At 43.7% G+C, this 13832-nt stretch overlaps 1 protein-coding gene across 2 annotated transcripts in view; it reads left to right on the top strand.

The window, feature by feature from the left end:
* Nucleotides 1–2: 2 nt before the first annotated feature.
* Nucleotides 3–13832, top strand: part of ankrd12 (ankyrin repeat domain 12) — a 33990-nt gene continuing 20160 nt past the window's right edge. For both annotated transcript variants that reach the window (XM_034555062.1, XM_034555061.1), the window contains exon 1: nucleotides 3–240. The gene's annotated coding sequence lies outside the window, so the exon portion shown is untranslated. The remainder of the gene's footprint in view (nucleotides 241–13832) is intronic.

Raw genomic sequence — 13832 nt, 5'->3', positions numbered from 1 at the left:
CACGCCGTCACGTGACTCTCCTCGACCAATGAAAACGACGCTTGCATGTTTTGCTGGGCTTTTCTCGGAGAGGACGAGCGACGAACGGCTGGGATGTTTTCAAACCCAGCGATGAACGTCACACAGCCGTAGGCTACGGTTAAGGTCCAATATTTAGGTAATAACTGTTTATATTGCGCAATATATCACACATAGAAGAACCCGAATGAGTCAGTGGGATACGTGTGACCCAGTTTGAAGGTAAGTGGAACACAAGTTGTGTTGTTTGATTGCCTGGGAGCCTAAAAATCCTAACGTTTAGTTAACGTTAGCCATCTGGCTACAGCGAGGGTGCTAACGTTAAGCTAACGTGAAGTAAACTGCGTGCGAAAAGGGAGCGTTATGTGTCTGCGTGGGCTCGGTATAGTCGCGTGCCACTTGTGTTACATGCATAGAACACTTCGCTAACTGTCTTTTCACCATTATCTGCGTTTAGAAACTATCTACCCCTTGGAAGCGGGAAGAAGTGAAGCCGACAGGAAAATGTCGGGGCGGAGCGGAGTGAGCTGGGTTAGCCCCAGTCAGCGAGGCTGTGTCGGGCAGGAGACGAGCTTGCTAGCTAGCTAGATTACGCGCTGGGGAGGGGGAACGTTGTGAGGGCAGCGGAGGGGCTGCAGTGGGCTTTTGTCTCAGGCTGTGCTGTGCTCTCGTGTCAAATATTACATTTTATACGTGAAACTTAGATTTATTTTGTACTTATGTTGACCATAGAGTGACGGTACACATTTACACGTGCGACGCATTTCAGGACGTAACGTTATCGGAACCGTAGCTCGTTTTGTTTACGAACCACAGTTAAGTTGAACATTTAAGCGCTCAACATATTTGTGTCTGTGCATTCATTGAAAGCAAGAACGAGCGACATTACTGTGAGGTGGGTGGTGTCTGATATAAGCCAAACGCCACCGTTTGTTTACACCCAGCGCAGTTGTTGGATTACTGACTAATATAAATCTAGCGTACATGTATAGTTACGTTTTGCTATGTATACAAGGAACTTGCATAGCTTGATAACCAGGAGCTTGCGCCTCCCAGCCGACGACTGTGACATCTTGGGGGTGTGTTGCCTGATACAAAAGCTGCCTGTTTTCAGATGGCTGTCAGTACGGCGACGACTCAAAACCAACATAACGTCGACCTTTTGAAATTAAAACACCCAATAGATTTTTTGTTGAGACATCATTTAATGATTATTATTCTAATACTATTAGTATTGCAGAGGGGAGAATAATATTTTGCAAAAGCATAACAATGCATTTGACATAAATACGAATTTATCAACAATATAATAATAAAAAGACAAACATTGCACAATATTTAAACTGTAAACACTTTATTCACATAGGATGCTAAATAATGACATTTTTCAGATGTGAGAAATATTTGTCTTTTGCAAGGCAAAGGAAGCATACAAATGTTCAACCATGCTGGTACAGCCAGGAAAAGGAAGGTGGGGGCTTATAATTTGAATGCGTTTGAGTGCTTAATGTTTATGCTTAAGAAGAAAAGTCTTACATCAACAATAAATAGGAAAACATTCCCTGTTTGCAAAATGATTATCTTTATGAATTCAGTTAATGCCAAGGTAGTTATGTTGTCTTCAAAATGTGTATCCATCCATTATCACCCGCTTATCCGGGGTCGGGTCGCGGTGGCAGCAGGTTCAGCAGGCCGACCCAGGCTTCCCTCTCACCCGCAACACTTTCCAGCTCATTCTGGGGGATCCCGAGGCGTTCCAAGGCCAGCCGGGAGATATAATCCCACCAGTGTGTCCTCGGTCTTCCCCGGGGCCTCCTACCAGTTGGACGTGCCCGGAAAACCTCTAATGGGAGGCGTCCAGGAGGCATCCTGACTAGATGCCCGAACCACCTCAGCTGACTCCTTTCGACACGAAGGAGCAGCGACTCGACTCCAAGCTCCCCCCTGATGTCCGAGCTCCTTACCAGATCTCTAAGGCTGAGCCCGGCCACCCTACGGAGGAAGCTCATTTCGGCCGCTTGTATTCGAGATCTCGTTCTTTCGGTCACGACCCAGAGTTCGTGACCATAGGTGAGGGTTGGAACGTAGACTGACCAGTAAATGGAGAGCTTTGCCTTCCGGCTCAGCTCCCTCTTCACCAAGACGGACCGGTACAGCGCCTGTTTTACTGCTGCAGCCGCACTGTTCCGCCTGTCGATCTCCCGCTCCACCTTACCCTCACTCGTGAACAAGACCCCGAGATACTTGAACTCCTTCGCTTGGGGCAGGCAGTTTGCCCCCACCTGGAGGGAGAAATCCGCCGGTTTCCGGCAGAGCACCATGGCCTCAGATTTGGAGGTGCTAACTCTCATCCCTGCCGCTTCGCACTCGGCTGCAAAACGCCCCAGTGAATGCTGGAGGTCACGGTCCGAGGAGGCAAACAGGACCACATCATCCTCGAACAGCAGAGAGGCGATCCCGAGACTCCCGAACCGGATCCTCTCTGCCCCCTGGCTGCGCCTAGATATCCTGTCCATGAAGGTCACGAACAGGACCGGTGATAAAGGGCAGCCCTGGCGGAGGCCAACACCCACCGGGAATGTGTCTGACTTAATACCGAGGAGACGAACACAGCTCCTACTGCAGGCGTACAGAGACCGGATGGCCCGTGCCAACGGGTCCGGCACCCCATACTCCCGCAGCACCCCCCACTAAAACCCCTGAGGGACCTGGTCGAAAGCCTTCTCCAGGTCTACAAAGCACATGTAAACTGGTTGGGCAAACTCCCAGGACCCCTTCAGTAATCTTGCGAGGGTAAAGAGCTGGTCCACGGTTCCACGACCGGGATGGAATCCGCAGTGTTCGTCTTGAATCCGAGGTTCGACAACCGGTCGGAGCCTCCTCTCCAGCACCCTGGCATAAGCTTTTCCCGGGAGGCTGAGCAGTGTGATACCACGATAGTTAGAGCACACTCTCCGGTCCCCTTTCTTGAAGATGGGAACCACCACCCCGGTCTGCCAGTCCATGGGCACTGTTCCCGACCCCCATGCGACACTGAAAAGGCGTGTCAACCAAGACAGCCCAACAATGTCCAGCGCTTTCAGCATTTCATTGCGGATCTCATCCACTCCTGGCGCCTTGCCACCAAGGAGCTTTTTGACTACCTTAGCGACCTCTGCCAGGGATATGGGTGAAACCACCCCAAAGTCTTCTGGCGCTGCCCCCTCTCCGGGGGACATGTTGGCCGGGTTTAGGAGTTCCTCAAAGTGCTCTTTCCACCGCCCGACGATGTCCCCAGTCCGGGTCAGCAGTTTCCCCCCCCCTGCTGAGAACAGCCTGGGGTAGACCCTGCTTTCCCTTCCTAAGCCGTCGGATGGTTTGCCAGAACTTCCTTGAGGCCAACCGAAAGTCCTTCTCCATGGCCTCCCCGAACTCCTCCCATGCCCGAGTTTTAGCCTCCGCGACCATCGCAGCTGCAGCCCTTCTGGCCCGCCGGTACCCGTCAGCTGCTTCAGGAGACCCCTGGGCCAGCCAGGCCCGAAAGGCCTCCTTCAGTTTGACGGCTTCCCTCGTCCCTGGTGTCCACCACCGGGTTCTCGGGTTGCCGCCACGACAGGCACCGATGACATTTCGGCCACAGCCCTGAGCAGCCGCGTCCACAATAGAGGCTTTGAACAAGGTCCACTCGGATTCCATGTCCCCAGCCTCCCTCGGGATTTGTGAGAAGTTCTTCCGGAGGTGGGAGTTGAAGACCTCCAGGACAGGATCCTCTGCCAGACGTTCCCAGTACACGTTTGGGCTTGCCAGGTCTTTCTAGCCGATTTCCCCCGTCATCTGATCCAACTCACCACCAGGTGGTGATCAGTTGACAGCTCTGCTCCTCTCTTCACCCGAGTGTCCAAGACATACGGCCGCAGATCAGATGATACGATTACAAAGTCGATCATTGATCTCCGGCCTAAGGTGTTCTGGTACCAGGTACACTTATGAGCCACCTTATGTTCGAACATGGTGTTCGTTGTGGACAAACTGTGGCTAGCACAGAAGTCCAACAACAAAACACCATTCGGGTTCAGATCGGGCAAGCCGTTCCTCCCAATCACGCCCCGCCAGGTTTCTCTGTCATTGCCCACGTGAACATTGAAGTCTCCCAGGAGAACTATGGAGTCGGCAGGCGGCGCCCTTTCCAGGACCCCTCCCACCGACTCCAAGAAGGCTGGATACTCCGAAACGAGCCCCCTTCCTGGGTCTGGCTCCGGGAGGGTGCCCCGGTTTCCCTTGTCCGGGCAAGGTAGCTTCATTCCGTGGGCTGCTATTCATCAGGGTTTATTGAACCGCTCTTAGTCTGGGCTCTCCCCCGAGACCTGTTTGCCTTGGGAAAACATGCTCCTCCTGGACCCTATTTTAGAAATTATGTTAATTAGTATTTTATCATTTGACAAAGGCATTATTAGTGAGAACAGGGGTTTAAATACAACGTAGCTTTACTTTAAGTCTTCCACGTTTTGACAATACTTATCAATGACTTACTACTTGTCAAATTCTGTCCTCCCTGAAGAGGAAATTAACAGGTGCTATAATTACAAAGTGCTTTAGAAATGCATTGTTCATTTGATATTTATTTGTACATTCGGCACGCTCTTACCGATGTAAACGGGAAGCAGATTAGTTGCTTAGTTACAGAAAAAATAACAGTATTATTGTACTTTCTATGATAAAAAGAGAAAAGGTCCTGTTTGATACTTGAGATCTTCCTCTATATTTCCAACACACTCTCAAATAGACACATTTAGTGGGAAAAAAACATCTGTTAAACTTAGTTACAAGGCTGTCTACAGGTCACACATACACATTTCCTTTAAATATGAACAGCTATAAATGTAAGTTTTACTAGATAATAGCCAAAGACATTTTGTAGAAATGCACCTCTTGCTCGTTTCTCCTCGGTTTCGTTGTCTGTTCTCATACACTGGCTCTGCCAGATGTTTTGTCCCTGTCATATTGGAGAGCAGTATTTATGCTTTTATTGGTTTACGGTTTCTTTGTGAACTTCACAATCGTGGTGCAGAAGAAAATAAGCATAGATGTATGTCTTTCACCCTCAAAGCCACAAACCAGGTCTTCAAATGTTCGTTCTGTAGGGCTAATTACTCTTCTGCACACGTTGCTCAAAGTGCTTGAATAATAACATGCCTCCTCCCCGTTTAGGCTGTAGTAGCATTATAAAATGCAGAATTGAAATGCATAACAGCTGCTGGCATAGACAACAAGGCCAGCAACTCCTGTAATTTGTTATCCATGTTGAATTAACCACGTGTAGTTGCTCGATAGTCAGAGCTGTTAGTTTTTTCCAGTGCCGTGATGAATCTGAGAAGGACACGTTGAGTTCCTCAGATCCAATCAAGTCATGGATGTTGGTGCCTACGACATTGTTTCCAATGGTCTCCGTTTCTTCTCATCCAGATTCAAATGCAACCCTGGACTTTTAAAACTAAGACCACGTCAACTCCGTTTTCAAACGTCAAACACCGTAGTAGTGTGTAAAAGCAGCAAACGGTATGCGTAATAAAACAAAACCTAGTCGCGTTGATACAGCCTTAGGATGCATTGACTGGTGACGTAGCTGCAATTGAATAAGTCCTACTGTGCTAAAGGTTGTAATGTGAAAATTGCATACGGAAAGTAATTTATATTGCAATATATATAACTATACAGTTTCTTGCAATGCGTTCGGAGTATTCTTGTATCAGTACCGAAGTACATGCAGTGAAAAGAAAGTATGGGATGATGTTCTACTTAAGTGTTTTGAGGAGTAATGGTGTGATGCGCCTATGTATATCGCATTTCTTCTCTAGGGGAAATATTTGATGCAGATTAAGTAAACTATATGTTGGTGTCTGGTATTGGACTGTCGCATCGATTGTTTCTAAATGGACTGCTTTTATCCAACCATGTGACTTAATTGATGGAACTAGAAAACTGAATCGCAGCATGTTTGTTTTAAAAATAAATAATTGTGTTCCTTAATCCCACTCATTACAGAAATGCACAAGCCTCATCATTCACTTTTAAAAGTGCTTGCTAAGCTGTTTCTGAAATCTGACAGCTGACAGACATCCCAAAAAACGACAAACAAATGTCACATTTCCTAAATTACCGTATTTTCCGCCGCACTTAAAGGCGCACTTAAAGGCGCACTTAAAGGCGCACTTAAAGGCGCACTTAAAGGCGCACTTAAAGGCGCACTTAAAGGCCTTTAATTTTCTCAAAAAACGACAGTGCGCCTTATAATTCGGAGTGCCTTTTTTATGAATTAATTCTGGTTGTGCTTACTGACCTCGAAGTGATTTTGTGTGGTACACGGCGCTCTGTCAAAATGTTTTAGTACGACTTTGGTAAACTACAAAGCCGCACCGCTTGCAGCATTATGGTGCATTCACACCAAACGGCTTTATAACGCGCGTCAGTTTATTCGCCAGTCAAATTGTGTTCATTTGTGTCTTTCGCAACCAGTTGCGAAAAGGGGGCGTGGCTTATCTCCGGTGCTTGTCTCGGTAAAAACATTTAGAATTTCCTCCATCCACTACGGTCGTAATAACCACTAGTTCTGCTTTATACTTGTTGTGGACATCCCATGAACGTCGTAACATCTAACGCCCTGGTGTTTGGGTTCATAACATCACCCGTAGGCTCACACAGCTCGGGGAGTTTCACCGACTCAGTCTTGATAGCTTCCGCTTCCAGCGCTACCAGAGCAGCAGCAGCCCAACGGGCGGAGCATCTCAATGCTGATTGGCTGGCGAGTTGCAACTCGCGTTGGAAGTTGAAATATTTCAATTCTGGCGAAATTTCGCAACGTGCAAAACGCGTCTATCGCAACGTCTGGCGAATTTCAACCAAATGCGTCTGTGCGTTGACTTTACATGGGATCCAGACGCGCGGAAGATTCGCAACGCATTTGGTGTGAACACCCCTTTACGGCTACCGTAGTCAGGAGCGTCGCGGAGTAATACATACTGTGCTTCGCCGTGTGTGTGTGTGTGTGTGTGTGTGTGTGTGTGTGTGTGTGTGTGTGTGTGTGTGTGTGTGTGTGTGTGTGTGTGTGTGTGTGTGTGTGTGTGTGTGTGTGTGTGTGTGTGTGTGTGTGTGTGTGTGTGTGTGTGTGTGTGTGTGTGTGTGTGTGTGTGTGTGTGTGTGTGTGTGTGTGTGTGTGTGTGTGTGTGTGTGTGTGTGTGTGTGTGTGTGTGTGTGTGTGTGTGTGTGTGTGTGTGTGTGTGTGTGTGTGTGTGTGTGTGTGTGTGTGGTGTGTGTGTGTGTGTGTGTGTGTGTGTGTGTGTGTGTGTGTGTGTGTGTGTGTGTGTGTGTGTGTGTGTGTGTGTGTGTGTGTGTGTGTGTGTGTGTGTGTGTGTGTGTGTGTGTGTGTGTGTGTGTGTGTGTGTGTGTGTGTGTGTGTGTGTGTGTGTGTGTGTGTGTGTGTGTGTGTGTGTGTGTGTGTGTGTGTGTGTGTGTGTGTGTGTGTGTGTGTGTGTGTGTGTGTGTGTGTGTGTGTGTGTCCGTCCCAAAATGGCACCTGTCAAGAAACACACTTACGACGCGGAATTCAAACTCAAGGCTGTCAGTCACGCAGTAGAACATGGGAATAGAGCAGCTGCGAGAGAATTCAACATTAATGAATCAATGGTACAGAAGTGGAGGAAGCAAGAAGATGACCTGCGCCAAGTAAAGAAGACCACACAGTTACGCTAACATTTGATTTAGCGGTATCAGACTGTTTGAACAATGTTGAGAGTTATTGTGAACACGTTTAATAAAGTTTGACTGACTGTATCTTGTTTCGCTTAATGCGCCTTATAGTCGGGTGCGCTTTATATATGAAAAAAGATCAAAAATAGCCATTTATTGACAGTGCGCCTTATAATCCAGTGCGCCCTGTAAAACATACTGTAATGGTGGAAGCAAAGTCGTCTCTGACAATGGTATTGTTTATTACAGGGCTAATCTAGTATGTACTCGAGTAACTTAATTACTAAAAATCCTCCTGGGGGGGGGGGTTGGAAACTTACACCTTGGGATGGGTTTGTGTGGGCGTTGGCAACAGTCAACATTGCGCAGATTGCTTTTGTAAATGCAACTGAAGGTTGCCACCAGGGCTGTCGGAAGAGATTTTAAAAACAACTATGGTGGACATAGCTTCTTTGCCGGATTTGGGCCCATATCAGTTTATTGGTAATAATTGGTTTATTTAGATAAATGAAGGCTACTCCACAAACATTGAAGCCATGCCCAGTTAATTTGTATACTACTGTCTACCATTACAAATGTCAAACCTGATTGGTCAGTTTGGCAATATTATTGTCTTTGCTTATCTTGGTACATTCATCTTCTGATCTCACCCATCGAGTTACAGGTCTGGATGCTAAAAAATCAGGTTTTCCCCTCATTTCTGCCAGGTCATGAAAATCCATTGCAGGGAGGGTCTGCAGTTACATCGGTTTTACACGTGCAGTTCAGGCAAATGTTCCTACAAGCAGAGAGGTACATTGTGTGAAAACAACGCAGATGCCCATTAATAAATACAGCCCAAAGAGAGGCATAATGGACAGTTTGATGTGAAGTATGTACCGTTAACACATTCTTAACCTGATGTCCAGTCACAATGAAATATCAAATTTGTGAAATTATTTATTAACCATTTAAAGATTTCCTGGCTTGATAAACACTGGTACAAAAGAACCTACTGTATATGTAATTTGGGAAAACATACCATGTCTACTATAGCTTTTGCAAATAGACCGCCTCTTAGTTAAAGAATAGGGTATTGAACACACTTCTGTAAAGCAGGAACAATTATGTAAGGACATAAAGTATTCCCTTGTGTTCTGCTTTAGGAGTTGTCTTTCATCAGGAGGGATTTTTTTTTCAGGATGGAGAGACCAGACACAATATGCTTGGGCCTTTTTTTTATTTTTAAGCACAACACTACTTTGTTGAATACCTCCACCGACCGATGGATATGTCAATGGCAAAGGGTTTTTGCATCACACATTTTTAGGATGGTATATTAAGTCATTTAAGAAAAGGAAAATAAGAGGTAAGAATGTGACCTTCACAATGAGGTGGAGGTGCTTGGGTATTAATGCAGATCAGTTGAATGGAAAAGACAGTGTTACGCACTATACTAATCCTTATACAAAGACAGAAAATTTGCTATTGTGAGCCTCATTTCACTGAATATGTAGGCTCTTCATGTGAATCATAAGAGGAATCGGTGTAATTCGAGTTGTTCCGAATCCAGGATCCAGTATTTTGACATAGCCTCAGCTATACATTTTAGGCCTTACTGACTAACCCTGTTGCACTCAAAAGTCACATTAGATGATAAAAGAAAGTTACATATTGTTCATTTAATAGGATACCAGTAATAATTTGATACCAGTGTTAACGCACTGGTATAAAATCAGTACTTGATATTGCCATGTTCAGGTATTTTAATCGGTGAGGGGGGGGTAAGGTAATCGGAACATTGCTAAATATGACACAATGTGAATGCTCTTTTGTGCAAGACCTTTTCTCATGAGAGGCTAGCTGCCTATGAGGCATTTTGACCTATATTTGGTCTTCTAGTTTCCCACTGCAGTTTTGCAGCACTTCGTTAATAAACTCTGGCCTGTTATGGAATCTAGTGAAGCTGTGAAGTGTTGGCCATTTAACATACAATACAAGCAATCCCCCCCGCCCCCCGTCTTTGTTTTGAGTGATCACACCAGGACTGTATCTTAAGGGAAACCCCCCATAACGGTCAGTTTTGGTATTACTCATTTTTCCTTTCTTACACATGTGCTCGTCTTTACCAGCAACTGAATGTGTGTAGAGCATTGTTTTTGATGGGTACTTTGACCCCGATAATCCACTCTGTGACCTCCATGCTGGAGAATACAGCATTACACATGCAGAGGCAAAATATGGTTTGTAACATTACAATGTTCTATGTTACAATTATCAATTAGACGTTTCCTTTTATGAATAAGCAGTGTGTAATTAAGTGTGTGTTGGTTGTTATAGGCAGGGAAGGTGGAAGACAATTTAACAATGGGTATGTGGTTGCATTCTTCATTGCTGGGCTGCTTTCACTTGACTTTTGCCAAAGAAAGCGATCATATCCGGTTTACTCTGGCTCTTACAGTGACCATGCTTTCTGAGGGCCAAGAACCCTCCTGTTGCAAAATAGTTTAATTGTTTTAATACACAAGACGATTTCTCTGCATTTCCCCTCTAACATTTCTCTGACCTTTTTTGGAGTGACCCTTTTGGGAAACGTTGTAAAATGTTGTTAATCATTTCCAGTGATATGGTTCACTACTCATGTTGCTTCGCATGCCTTAAAAACAGCATTTAGTAAGTTTCACATCTACTCTGTTTAAAAGGCCATCTTTTTTAAGAAAACCTTCTTTTTTTTATTATTATAAAAAGGTTATGAATCATGTTTGTTTCTGGTTGCTATTGTTTTGTGTTACATAGCATAGCTAGCATTAGCAACTGGCCCTGGCTTCCTTGTAACTCCTAGTTGGTTTTCTAGCTGCTACCGCTAGCAGCTTGGCTATTATCCAAAGAAGAAATGCATAAGAATCCAAATGTTGTACTACAAACCTGGAGCTCAGTGCTATGATAAAGGCAGAGTAAAGCTAGTATTAACAAATGTTGAAACATCATTTAACTTTGAGTATGCGTTTGCATCAGCCAATATAATTGTTGCACAATGTAGGCGTAATTGCTTCCCAAATAGTATTACATTTAGTCATTTCCAGATAAGAGAATTCCTCTGCTCTCTCCATCTTGAAGAAGAAAAAAGCATTGACAAATAATTAAAAAAATAGATTCAGAGCAACCTTAAGTTGTAACTGAGTTGGCACTTAGTGGCTTTGTTTGCTTAACAATTTGATATGTTTGGTGGGTGCAGCTGTGTCACAGTAAAAGTTCTCCCCTCCAGTTAATTAGTTACGACGTCATGCATTTATTTGTTGACTGATATTTAGATTATTAAATTATACCTGAGGTCTTATGTTTATAATACAGATACTATCATGCCTCATACAGAAAATATTAACATCTATCAAGTGTTATGTTTCTGTGAGAAAGAGCTGAATTTATCCCTTTAAAAATAACTGGGATCAGGTCCTTTAACTCCACACAGCTTCACGTTTTGAATGTAATACTAGAGAATCCAATATTCAATATGAATAGGCTGGTTCTGAATAGGCGCCAACTATAGAAATACTTCAACTCTAAAATGCTGTTGGTCGTGGCTTGAAATTGTTGTTTGAATCATTTGTTACACTAGCAAGATACTATTGTTTTTCTCCTTTCCTGTTCCTTACGACTGAAACTGACACATTTAAAGTATAACTGATATTAACCAAAGAGCTGAACCAATCCATTGATTAATCAATAAGTTATCAATTATTTTTGGAACAATTTTGATAAAGTCACCAATAGTTAAAAGCTCAACAGGCTTACAACATATTAATGGCTCCAGTTTTTTTAAATGTTAATATTTGGGGCTTTAAGCTTCTGATAATTGGATGCCTTTGACATTTGGACTGTTGGCTATTCTTACTCATGAAAACAATCTGTCGATTGATTATTAAAGAAAATACTCATTAGCTACAGCCCTATACCACAATGTAAATTATGCAGTAACAAATACAACGCATTTATTTGTTGCTAAAAGAATAGATCTTCAGTTTAACCGGTGTTAGGACTGCTGCATGACTGTTGACCAAATACTTTGTTTGCTAAGTAGTCTGTATTCTTTTCAGTTTTAAGGCGGAGATGCTGTGTCAACCTCAACATGTTGGCCTCTCTGAGGCTTACTCTGACATTGCGGCGCTGTGGTTTTGGCAAAGCTCAGGCAGCCATGTGTCGCGCTTTTGATCGGATCAACATCATCAAGCTTAATAGGATGTGGCAGGTGTAGATGGAGTAATTTCTTGAATGTTATGATAAGAACTAACCGCATTTCCAAATGAAATAAGCATGTTATTTATGGTCATTTATTAATTTTGAATTAGTTTCCTCCATTTCGACTCTAACTGTTGCTGTGAGATTGACCTTCCCTTGAAAGTTGAACAGCAAACGTTCCCCAGTGTTTTATCCAGTCATGTGAGCTTGGCACTATGGCAGGAGTAAAACCACGGCCTAGGTCCTAACCTTTGCTCTAATCCTTACCGAATCCCCCCTCCCCTCCTTTTTAACCCAAAATCAGCAGTAAAGGCTTCATTGTTCTTGTCCGCTGCTTGGATATCTGATCATTAACCCACATTCAGAGCTGTGGTGGCTTCTTGAGACTCTCGGACTCTCGGACCAATTTTAATGGGTGCGTTTCAGTGGGCTGAGCCTGGCACTCCTGCCAGTAAAGTTAACCCCATTTACGCCTCAAATACAAACTATTAAAGCTATTTTATGAGTCTTTTGATTTGTGTGCGAGCAATGCCCTGAGCCTCTCCCTTGTAAAGTTAGGGCTATTCTTGTTGTTATGAAAGCTTTTAAGTGAAGGCTAAGGCTGTGAAACAGTTCACCACTCAATCTTATATAATAATAATAATAATACACATTTAGGACACGCAGTGAATTATGTCTGAGTCCTTCAACAGCTTAATGCTTGGATTATTATGAATTAAGCCAGACAATTTGGTGTCCTGCAAGTATTTTGTCAAAACTAACAGGGTTTGTCTTTAGTTTAATGGGAGAGTATGGTAGATTGGGCAATACATCAACCATTTGGTCTATTTGTGCGACAACAGGTCCTCATCAAATTAACATTTTTACAGTTTTAGCAGGTCGTTAAATTTGACTGCCTAATTCCATCTGTAAGGAGCTAGTGCCTTGATTAATAATGATGGCTTCTGTGGAATTTTGGCAGCAGTTGTTTTGTATCTGTTCATTCATTAACTTGCCACTGTTGGCAATGGTAACCAATGCTTTTCCCATGTGGAGGAGGTTGAACACGAGCTCTCCATCTCTTCCCAGGAACATGGCTGGCTCATTTATGCAACCAAACAACCACCAGAACGAAGGCCAGACACTGGTTGGAGGAGGCGTTTGTTTAGTCTGTCTGGATTTAGGCTTTTGAGAGGTGAACCGACACCTTGCTCTTTGTTTTTCCATTTGAAATCAGTTCAGATGACAGAGTGACAGGAGGAGATACAACTAACAGATACGCCATCTGTGCGTTTGGATTTTTATTGTATATTTTTAAAAGCAATTTTTTGTTTTGTGCATTTTACGAGGTGCTCTCGTCTATGCTATGCACAGTGTAACAAGCAAGAAAGACGACTAGCCTGGTTTACATATTGCTGCTGGATTTTGGCTGCAATATTTCTGTCTAATTAATCCAGTATTTTATGAAATTCATCTTTTGCTCGATTTCAATATTTAATACAAAAAAAGCCCCACAAGTTAACAGTTCTTTTGATTTACTGTTTTATAATTGCTTACCTATTCTGACTAATGGATACAAACCAAATGCTCAATTTATAAAGACATTAAGAATAAATTCAGCTGGCATATATTTGGTGTTTTCATATGATGTAGATCAAATGGATCATTTATACATTGCCATAATTGTAACTACTGACATGTTCAAGAATAAGATTATCATCTTATTTTGGGTTGTCAATAGGAAAATAATTGGACTAGACATTTCTAGGGCACACAACGTGTGTGTGTGGTGTGTGATGGATTTTTGCTGGATATTGTTTCCTCTTCTGCCCCTCTCCTGTAGTCTCAGCAATGGGGCCTTTTTGCCTGGCTTTGTCCTGCTACTCATTAGGTAGGCG

The sequence above is a fragment of the Cyclopterus lumpus genome, chromosome 17 (genome assembly GCF_009769545.1).
Source record: "Cyclopterus lumpus isolate fCycLum1 chromosome 17, fCycLum1.pri, whole genome shotgun sequence".
In the NCBI taxonomy this organism is placed as follows: domain Eukaryota; kingdom Metazoa; phylum Chordata; class Actinopteri; order Perciformes; family Cyclopteridae; genus Cyclopterus; species Cyclopterus lumpus.
Note: the sequence above shows the minus strand (reverse complement) of the source record. Positions and strands in the feature narration are given on the sequence as shown.